The sequence below is a fragment of the Pteropus alecto genome, unplaced genomic scaffold, assembly GCF_000325575.1.
Source record: "Pteropus alecto unplaced genomic scaffold, ASM32557v1 scaffold210, whole genome shotgun sequence".
Classification (NCBI taxonomy): Eukaryota; Metazoa; Chordata; class Mammalia; order Chiroptera; family Pteropodidae; genus Pteropus; species Pteropus alecto.
In genome coordinates, this window is record NW_006431288.1 from 2524628 (window position 1) to 2535275 (window position 10648).

The 10648-nt window shown below is 38.6% G+C and overlaps 1 protein-coding gene across 9 annotated transcripts in view; it reads right to left on the reverse strand.

Moving 5' to 3' along the window:
• Positions 1 to 10648, reverse strand: part of OPCML (opioid binding protein/cell adhesion molecule like) — a 478631-nt gene that overhangs the window by 212724 nt on the left and 255259 nt on the right. The gene's annotated exons all lie outside the window — the stretch shown is intronic.

Sequence of the window (10648 nt, forward strand, 5' to 3'; positions counted from 1 at the left end):
TCCTTTGTTGTCATTCCCATTCTCCATTTGTATCTCTTTGGCACTCTGCAGACATCTTTCAAGTCTCTCATTTCTTCCCCTTGCTATCTTCTTTTATTCTAAATAATTTGTGTTTGAGCCCCATTACCCTGCCTTCCACTTCCCCGGGCTACTTAAACTCCTATCAAGAGAAACAACTGGTGTCACATAACTTCCTCCAGTTTCTTTCAACAAACCCAATTTGACCAGCATTGAAGAGCTTGGTGCCCAGAGAGAAGTTATGTGTACAGGCATTGTTAATAGTAAATTAAATATAAAATATGTATACTGAAACAAAATTGGACTGTGAACTCTGTGTCTGAGGAGAACCAAATTTCTTGTCCTGGAGCTGCTTGTGCCTTGGAAATGGCAAACCCTGGGACTGCTGCTATTAGATCACAGGCCACTCTGGGGTTTTTATAAAGCACTCTTAACTCCATTTAGATTTCTCTTTTGACATCTCTGGGACACAGAGGATCTCTTCTGCCAACCTATAAATTCGTTTAAAATCTGTGCTTTCCCTCTGAAAAATTCTAATGATTAAGAGAACCAATAACAATACTATAATTAATATGTCTATTACAAGACAGAACTTTTTCTTTTTCAGTGTTGACCTCAGTTAAAGTAACATTCTGAGTACAGAATATTCACACATCAGGTAAAAGGAACACTCTTCTGCTTTCAAATAACAATAATCCAATAATAAAACTCCAACTCCCAGGGGACACATAGCTCATTGACTTATGTTATTTTTGATGGGGAGAAATCTATCTGAACAGAAATTAAGTAGGAATTAAGATAAAAAGAGAAAAAGAAGTGAGAAAAAAGAAGAATCAAAAGAGAGGGTAAAACCTCCATTCCAACAAGATCTTCCTCTAAAGCTGTTTATGATAAAAAGAGGATTAGGTAGCTCATATTCCAGCTATATTAAATTAAATCCTGGGCCCCTGTCCTCAGACACATGCGAGCCTGAGGACATCAATTCTATCATGACAAAATAGCCCTTGGGAAAAGGAATCCTCCTGGCAGTGTGCCATTCGGCTCTTATAAACTATTAACCGTGGTAATGAACCAATCCAAGAGACATATTAATAACGACATGAAGAGACACATTTATTGTTGATTGTTGAAATGGTGGCAGATTTATTGCCAGCTTGCCAGGAGGGAGGGCTTGGCCCAGCAATGGTGCAATTAAAAACAAATTGAACACAGGGACAAAGAATCAATAATCTAACAGGGCAACTTTTAGTTTGCAAAATACAAATATAAATTAATTGACCTGAACACAGTTGCTCACTGGTCATTAATGTCTGCTTCCTGGCCAATCAGAACACGTCATCCATACCATTATGTTGATTGCAACAGGCTGGGTGGTGTACTTCCAGCTCTGCTTGCCAGGGCTATTCTCTCGGGCCTCTTGTTTGGGGGTGATTTCCAATACTAATAAAGGAAAGTGGTTGTGTCAGATCATTCCCCAGAAACTCTAAATTGTGAAAAATATTAAAAGTTTTCTGAGAGCTTTCTTATTCAAGAGAAATATTTTCAGTGCCTGCAGTATAGCCAGCTATCCTAAGCATGGGGTGACAAAGGTAATAAATTCAAGGTGGATGCTGTCTTTTGTGGTGGGGTCTCCAATAGGACAACCTCCAATTTAGGACACGTTACTATTATTTTTGTGGATTTGTAACATTCAACATAAATTTGTTAAATAGCTACCTATATGGCCATGCCAATTCAGCATGCAATCCCTAAGCTGTGCTCTTATAAAAAATTATGGAGCCTACTCTGGCTCTTGCCTTCAAGAAAATTATAATCTAGTGGAGGAAAAGAGTTAGATCCACTAATAGCTGAAATATGAAATAAAAAGTTTAGGTATCTAAAGAAATACAAGAAATGTGTTACTGGAATTCCAAAGAAAGACTTTGGCTGAGAGGATTTAGCAACTCTAAAACTGTGCTGTCCAATATGATAACCACTAGCATGTGTGACTATTTTTAATTAAATTAATTATAATTGTATAGTACTAAAAATTTAATTCTTCAGTCAGACTAGCCACATCTCAAATTCTCAATTGCCATTTGTGGCTAATGGCCACCATATTAGACAGTACAGATATAACACATTTTTATCATCACAGAAGGTCAATTGGACAGACCTGTCTAAAAGGTAAAAGATCTGTGGAACAATGCTAATCTAAAGAATTTGTGGGATTTGGATATCCAAAGAAAAGAATGTTCAAGACAGATGGATTGTGTGAGAAATGGAAAAGAATGCAGGACACTGAGTGTAGGGGTTTTACAAAGACAAGTTTGACTAAGTTGTATATGGGGTATAAAAATGGAATAATAGAAAGTAAGAGTGGAAAAGTTGGTTTCACACTTGGAAACTCCCTGAATTGTTTAGCACTTGGAAAAATAATATAAGAAGTTTTGACATTAATTTATTATCAATAGGGAGTCGCTAAAATTATGAGTAGGAGAAGTAACATGATCAAATATGTGCATCAGGAATATATAGATTACAGTGTTAAAATGAATTATAAAAAGTCAGAGATTGAGGATTGGATAGCAATTAGAATGTGACAGTGTAAAGTCGCTGGAGAGTAAGAATCTGTATTTTGCTGTTAGTGGTTGTGGAATAGAAAGGAAGAGAATGACTTTATTGGACATGACATTCACTTTATAAGGAAGCAAAAGAGAAAGAAGAGTCAAAGCTTAAGCCAAGCCAACGTTTTATACAAGGATGATGTGATCGGGAATAGAAATGTGAATTAAAAGAGGAAGAACAGGTTTTGGAGTGAAGAAGGTAAGTTCAGTGTGGGACATGTGAAGATATCGATGGTATATCCAAGGTGAAGAGTTCAGGAAAATACCAGAAATAAAAGACAAGGGTTAGGGAAGAAATTAAGAACTGGAAATATAGATTTAGGAGTCAATGATTCAGACCTGATATTAACTCCAAGAAGGAAGTTATAATTACTAAGATAAATAAAATAGAAGGAGAAAAAGAGGTTTAAGGAGGCAGATCCTAACTGCAGAGATATTAGACTGAAATCATTTAAACAGAGATAACCTGGCATGGAAAGCTTGTGTATTATAAATGAACTGGAGTATCAGTCTGGCTTGCCTCTTTAAAAGGATGGAAACAAGATGAAGTTCCTTGTAGAGGTTAAGTGCAGGCTTTCACTCTAGACTGAGCAGAGCTCAGATCACAGCTCTGTACTATAAGCTGGCGACCGAAGGCAAATTCCTTAGCCTATCTGAGCCTTAGTCCCCTCATTGAAAAATTAGGAAAATACATCCCGCCTTCTGGATTTTTGTATCTATAAAGTGACTGCCAGGGTAAGTACTCTGTGTATGATAGCCATGGTTTGTAATTATTTTTTTAAAAATCTTTGACTACAGTCCTCATGATTCTTCTATTTCACTTCTATCACTCTTCAAGTTCTCTACCTATAGAGGAGACATATTAGTGAGAAAAGAATCAAAGGCTTTGTGATATCTGTATGAGAAGGCAAAATAGGAATAAGTACAAAGGATAGTTATTATTGCAAGACACTGTTTGAGGTAAAACTTGTTAACTAGGGGCTCAAAATCAGGTTTCAGAATGCAAGTCAGACTCTCCAAATATGTGTACACATGCTGCATATAGGAAAACATCACTACTCTGAATTCACAGATTACTCTGATGTAAGCTATGACTAATTCTGTGGGTGATAAAGTTTGAAATCTTATGTGGGATCCTGACTATATGAGGGTCATGATGAAATCTAATCTATTAGGAGAATTTATGAACATTTACTAATTTACCCTTCTTCTAAAGATTGCTTGCCCTGGTCACAACAGGAAAGATCTCTTTGTATTTATTTGAGCTACTGGCAGACTAGACTCTTAGGAAATAAGCTGAGATCACCATACAAATTGAGTAGAACATAACAGGCATTTCATTTCCTCCTCCATCTCCATATCGGTGATGATTTCGAGAGCAGACTTTACGACCGTTCCATTTATTTAATTCTACTGCAAATAAAGCAGAGGACGGCTCCAGGCCCTGCCACTTCTCTTTTTGGCTATTGTATTTATCACCAAACCGGAAGCCAAGACTGTCAGCATAGGCTTGGAGCATGTGGAAGAATACAACTGCTTTTGCTTTAAAACAAGCTCACGTACTTTCAAAGCCAGGACTCTCAAATGGAATTGTTGCCCTCTTGGCAGACAGGGTCAAACCATATTCAGCCTTGACAATGTGTACATCCAATGTCAAAATTTGCTTTGGTCTCATTCATCTTGGAAAAATCCAACTTTTCCTAGATCTATAATTAGATTTTAAGTATTACGGGAAGAATTAAGCCTATTTCTTTCTTCTAGAAGTAGGCTGAACCTACATATTTACTGGAGGGTAGAATGGAATTCCAGAGACCACAAAAGAAAAACCCATTAAACCTGTGAAAACTGTATGCATGCATGTGTGACTATGCATGTGTGTGTGTATTATGATCTTAGCTTCTAAGCAGAGCAGAACAAAGCCTCATATTTCTCCTCAGAACAATGTGAGTAGAGACTTGATAATACAAGTTTTGTTGTTGTTGTTGTTGTTGTTGTTGTTTGTGGTTGTTTTACAAAATGTGTGATCTCATGGGAGGTGTAACCTCAGAGCTTTAGCAAACATGAAGATCAGTCTCATTCAGGATCCATGACGTGTCAAATTCAGATAATAACTGAGTAACACAATCTGAAGGAGGGAATAGGACCATTGCAAGGAGAGTACTAGTGTGGCCTCCTTCCACCCCTGAGGCAGGAGAAGCCAGTGGGGTGTGGAGAGAGGCTGCATGAGGAGGCCTTGCTAGTGAATGACATTTGAGATGCCTTCCTTTATTGAGTGCAGAGGCATTCTGAGGGCAGTGACTTCATTCCTGATTCCTTCTAATTTGTAGTTGTCATGGTTATAAGCTGTGGAGGTTACATATGTCAAAGGAGAACATGGAAAGAAAGAAAACATGAATAAGAAAGAGAAGGGCAAACCTTCAATTGTCCTTTTGGGGGATGAAGGTGGAAAAGATATGGAACACAGAGATGGTTGGATATACAAAGATCCTCCAGAGAAATAACACTAACAAATCATAAAATCTAATAACTGGAAAGGACTTCCTTATCATCAGTTCAACACTTTCATTTCAAAACCAAAGAAATGATTCCCAGAGAGGTTCTTATATTTATTTTGTACCGTAGATCCTTTGGCCTCTGTGCTTTATCTACACACATACATAGAATGTGCAGCTTATAGACCTCTTTTCAGAATCTTATTTTCAAATGCATAATAATAATAATAACAACAACAACAAAACATAGGATTAAGGTATGCATGTGTGTACCTAAAGAAAATCAATTACATTGAATTTTACTCTTAACCTCAGTATGAGGAGCTAAGACTGGAACATCCCAAAGACACAGGCCTGGATGTCAAGAGCAGAGCTCAGGGTGAGGAATGAGTTTTTTAATGCCTGGTCTTATTCTTTTCCACTTTTCCACCCTGCTTCTGTGAAGAGAAAGTGTGATTATAATTTAAAATAGAGACCCAATAAATTAAATTTACTTCAAGTTGACTGCCTACTTTTCTTTAGGCTCACAATCACACATGTTAATTTAAATGACTGTAATATCTGGGAAAAGAGGTGAAAATAGCAGGAAAAAAAAAAAGAGCTTAGTTACAAAGGAAGAGTTAGAAATAGACGAGTACTTGGCAAAAATTGTGACCCGTGGGCAAGTCTGCCTCCTTTGCCTGCTGGAAATCCTCCAGCTGGTACCCTGCCTGTAGCCATCCGGGCCCCAGTCTCAGCCTGGCCCACTCCTTCCCAGCAATTGTCTTCTTAGTGTTCATCCTTATTGGTAGTGCCTTTTATATTTTCTTCACCAATAGTAACATTTACCTGTCTTTTTACTTAGCTATGAGTTAGCAATCTGATGTGTGAACAAAATATGGGATCTAGAATAAAACTCCCCAGCGTTAAGAGGTACTTTGCCACTTACTGGCTACTGTAACTTGGACTGATTACTTCAACTCTGAATCTAAACCTCTTTTCTAGGAATGTGATGACTTTCTCTTTTGTTTCCCAGGACTTTTATAAAGAATAATCAAAAGAGATAATGCTTGTAAAATGCTTTAACTCTTTTTATTTGGATGGCATTTTTCTAGAAACAAATCTGGTGAAGGGAATTTTAAAAATTTAGTAGCTCTATCTTTGGACAAATTTTTCATCTTTTTTAAGCCTCAGTTTCCTTATTTGTGAAATGTGAATATAATATAGAGTTTGCAGGGTTGAGAATCGGCTGAGAATCACCCGAGATGATGTTTATACTTAATGTGCCCAAACACAGAGTTTAGCTGGCACTCAGCAAAATCTAGGACTGGGCTGGTTGGCAAATCTGACTTCTCTACCTGCTAAACTAAATTTTGAGTCCCAACCAGTCTCACCTAAAATGACTCCAGATTCACAGACCCAAAGTCTCTTGCAGACACAGAAATTGCATATGTTTGCTGTGAAGTCTCAGATGTGAGAAATTAACATAATTCATCATTTCTAGCCCTTTGCATAAAATTGGGTTTAGTAAGAGAAATTCATTCCATGAGAAGAAATATCTGGTAATAAACAGATTTCTGAACTAAGCCAAGAGAGCAGACAGAGAATATCAACATCTGAGAAGTAAAATCCACTAGATCTCTCTATCTATTCCTGATAATGACAACAACTGCAGCTGCATGAGTATATCCGCATAGTTTCAGAATGCCGAAGAGTTCATGACAATTAGAATGACAATTAGGTACTAGATTCTCAAAGGGGCCCATGTTTTCAGTACATATATAGGATAAAGAGGTAACATTTAAAATTTTAATTCCTGAATTAAAATGCCCTTGTTTTCAGTACATATATAGGATAAAGAGGTAACATTTAAAATTTTAATTCCTGAATGAGCTACTCCTAATTCAGTTTTCTTTGCCTCTCTCTCAGCTTCTCTACATCATTCATTGTAACTGGCATCCCACCCCTGCTGCTAATTTTCTTTCTTGAGCTTTGTACTGAATTTCCGCTGGTACAATGCAATCTCTGTAGCAGGGGAAAAAGTGAGAAAAAAGGATAACTGGAAAATTCTCATGAATCTGGAAAAATAACTTTAGACATGATTGGTGGTAGAGGTGGTGGAGTATGCTGGAGAAACACTGATCTTGGAGTTATATGGGCATCATTTAAAACCCAGCTTCACTACTTACTCCCGGGGACCCTGGCGAGCCTCTTAACCTCTGTGAGCTGTGGTTTTCTAATTTGTAAAATGAAGATAACAGTCACTTCACTGCAGCCTCCCAGGGTTTGTTGTGAGGATCAAATAAGTCATAGATTGTGACCAGTGCTGTAAAGTACTAAATAAATGCATGAAATTCATTTTATCCCTATTATGACATACCTCTTAGCTTGTCACATAGAAAGTCTTTATTCCTCCAGGGAACTGTTCCCAGTTACTGTCCACTCCAAGTCATGTGGACTCAGTCCTCATCTCTCTCTGCTTGAAGAGGCTTTATGATCACTGCCTTCATATGCCATTTCATTTGCTGTATCAATCTGTTTTTCTCTTCATTTTATAAATATTTGCTGAATGCCTAGTATGCCTCAGTATGCTATATACTGAAGATATAAATAAATTATAGTTTCTGCTGTTTTCTAAAAATAGTTAATCTCAGGAAACTCACCTACTTTTAAGCTAGCAAATTCATCATGGGTCTCAAATATACCTCTTCTGGTATTGAGTCACATCTGTTCCTTAGTTCTAAAATATCAGTGTAATGTTTGTGTTTTCTTTATCCCTAAACCCAGCAAGCCTAATGCTTTCTTTCCTAGTGGCACAGGATCCTAACTGCATAATTACTAGTGAGGCCATAAACATTTCCCCAAACTTGAAAATGTAGGAGAGATCCTCTTAATTCTTCCTCTTTCAAGGCATTAAAATTAATTCTCTCAATTTTTCTTGGATAATATCTCTTGGAGGAAACATCTTCATTTCTGCAGGTAGATCCACAGCCCACTCTTGGCATACTTGTTGGGTGATTGGAGTAACTTATTTCTTGTCCTTGTGCCTCCGGCTTCTCTCTACTCACTCCATCCCATACAGGGCTGTCAGGTTTATTTTCCTACCCTGTCTAATCTGACTGCATAGAAATACTTCCACTATGGTAGTAGATTTCCTTAACATCTAAGTACATAGTCTAGCTCACATTGTCACACATGATGCTTTGAAATTATCCCCAGTGGTCAAGATGTACCTTGGGTATCAGTGACAATATTTTAATAAATGCAACTTCTCCTTTCAAAGAAAGCACTTGGAAATTAATTCCATTAGATATGTGGCAAAGGCCATCTTATAAAACAATAAGGACGGGCTCTGAGGGTAGTGACAGAGCATCTTTCAGTTCCTCACATTGCAGGAGCAGGGAGTGACAAAGCCAAGGCCCCATGGGATTGTTCTCCCTTCTGCTAATGACACTTGGTTGGCAGAGGTGATGAGATTCTAACACTCTCAAATGAACAGAAGATAAATAAACACTTTTTTTTAACAGACATGTTGCAGCTCGGAAATTTTTGAGTTTTTCTCATTGCAAAATCAATACCCATCAGCAGTTTGAAATTAAAGGCAAGATTAGGCCTCAGTTTTATACATGCCTTATTGTATTCCAAAAGCTTTCTACTCAGTCAGATAAATCTTCTTTAAGAGGATTAGGAAACTTTCATTATCTTTATCTAACGTGAACTAACACTAAGTCTGAAAAATTAATCTATAGACTGGACAAAAGCCGATAGCTGCTGGGAAGAAGGAGGACTCTTGGACGTCTTTCTAATTGAGCAGTGGAGTTTCTGCTTCCAACCACTGGAAATTCATCTGGTCTCTAAAGAAAGAACAAGTCTCTCCATTGCTAACTGAGACAGAAGAGAATGCAACTCCCCGAGCTCCTTCTTATAACCTCTCAGTAAATGTAAAGACCCAGGTGTTCCAAGAGAAGTTTCTCCCCTTCACCTCTGCCCTCCCCGGTCTTTTGAATTGGATTTCACAGGCCACCTCTGATGCCCAAAACTATACACGTTTCTCTGCCTGAATGGGGAGATTGTGAAAAACTGACCCTGGAATTGAGGACTCCACTGATGTGCATCTTGCCTGTTCTCAGACCCTTTCTGACCCAAAATTATGAGGTCCATAGGGAGTCACCACTGGCTTCCATATCTAACCCAAGGCATTGCTCCAAGTGCCTTATGAAGAACATTATTCCTGAAGCTCTGCACTGCTAGCTCTTTATGGCCTGTGTTGACTTTGACATGCTTACACAATCTGTCTTATTTCCAGCAAAGTGATAGTCTTGTTCTGTTTGAGTCTGTTTTTGTACAGTGCCTGACAGTTCTTTTTTATTTCAGTGCCGCATTTCCTGAATTTGAAGATAACTTTGCTGTCAAGGCCACAGGGGTGCCATGGAGGCGTCACTTCTAATATTGAGAATTTCAGCTCTTCTGGAACCAAGGCCAGGTGGCAGGCAGCATAGAGAAGAGAACTCTCGCTCCCTTGTTTTCTGCACCCCAGAAACTTTCAACAGGCATTTCAGCTCATCTCAGATGACTGATCTCACTGAGTGCCTTACCATCCTCTGAGGAGAAGCATCAGACATGACAGTTGTCTTTATCTCCAGATGGCAGGCCATCTTGTATCTCCAAAGCAGTGATCATCACCAAGCCATACCCCTAGGAGGGACATGTGCAGAGAATGGAAACAGCAGAGCATACAGGCATCTGTTGTATGGCAGGCTGATGTGGGCGTCTGAGAGCGCGTGGGGGTGAGGAAAGCGTTCGGAGGCTGAACTCAGGCAAAACTTGAAACAGTATGAGAGCACTGGGGCCTGCTGGGGAGTAGAAACTGCAGGAAACAGATCTCTGGCCCAGCACATGCCTCACAGGGTCAGAGACCTGAATGTTGTGCTAGCCAAGAGCTTCTCTAGCCAAAATAAAAGAATGGCCATCTCGAGTTGTACAAGTGACTGAAGCAGGAAGAGACACTAACCTCTACCCAAACTCTCCATGAGACCAACTGAAATGAGCAAAACTATATTTTTTTAGAAAAGCAAGAGTGAGGGAGTTTATATTAGCTAAGAAAGGATGCTATACACATATCACAGAGTGACAAAAAAAATTCTTTGAATGTGCTGCAGATCTGATCCGATAAAAGGCAGCTACTGAAGAGTAGATCATATGTAGAGACTAATTCTGAGAGTTCAGTTCAGGTTCCCAAGACATCAGCACAGGAGACTCTAAGAAAAGTCCACCCAAATCTTTCATTTGGTGGAAGAATGATGTGACATTTAACAATGGGAGCTACTCTGCTTGGCACTTCATTGTTACCACGATTCAATACCTGACAGGAATTGCTTTACGTGGTGATGGTGAGGGTTGAGGTGGGGCATAGTTAGTTGGGGCAGTTTAAAATAAATTCATTTGTATTGCTGCCTTGTTTTAAAAATGGTTCTCAAATTCTCATAACTGCCATCTGAATGTGTTTCTAATTCTTAATATTTAATCATTGATATCTGAGATTCTGACATTTCT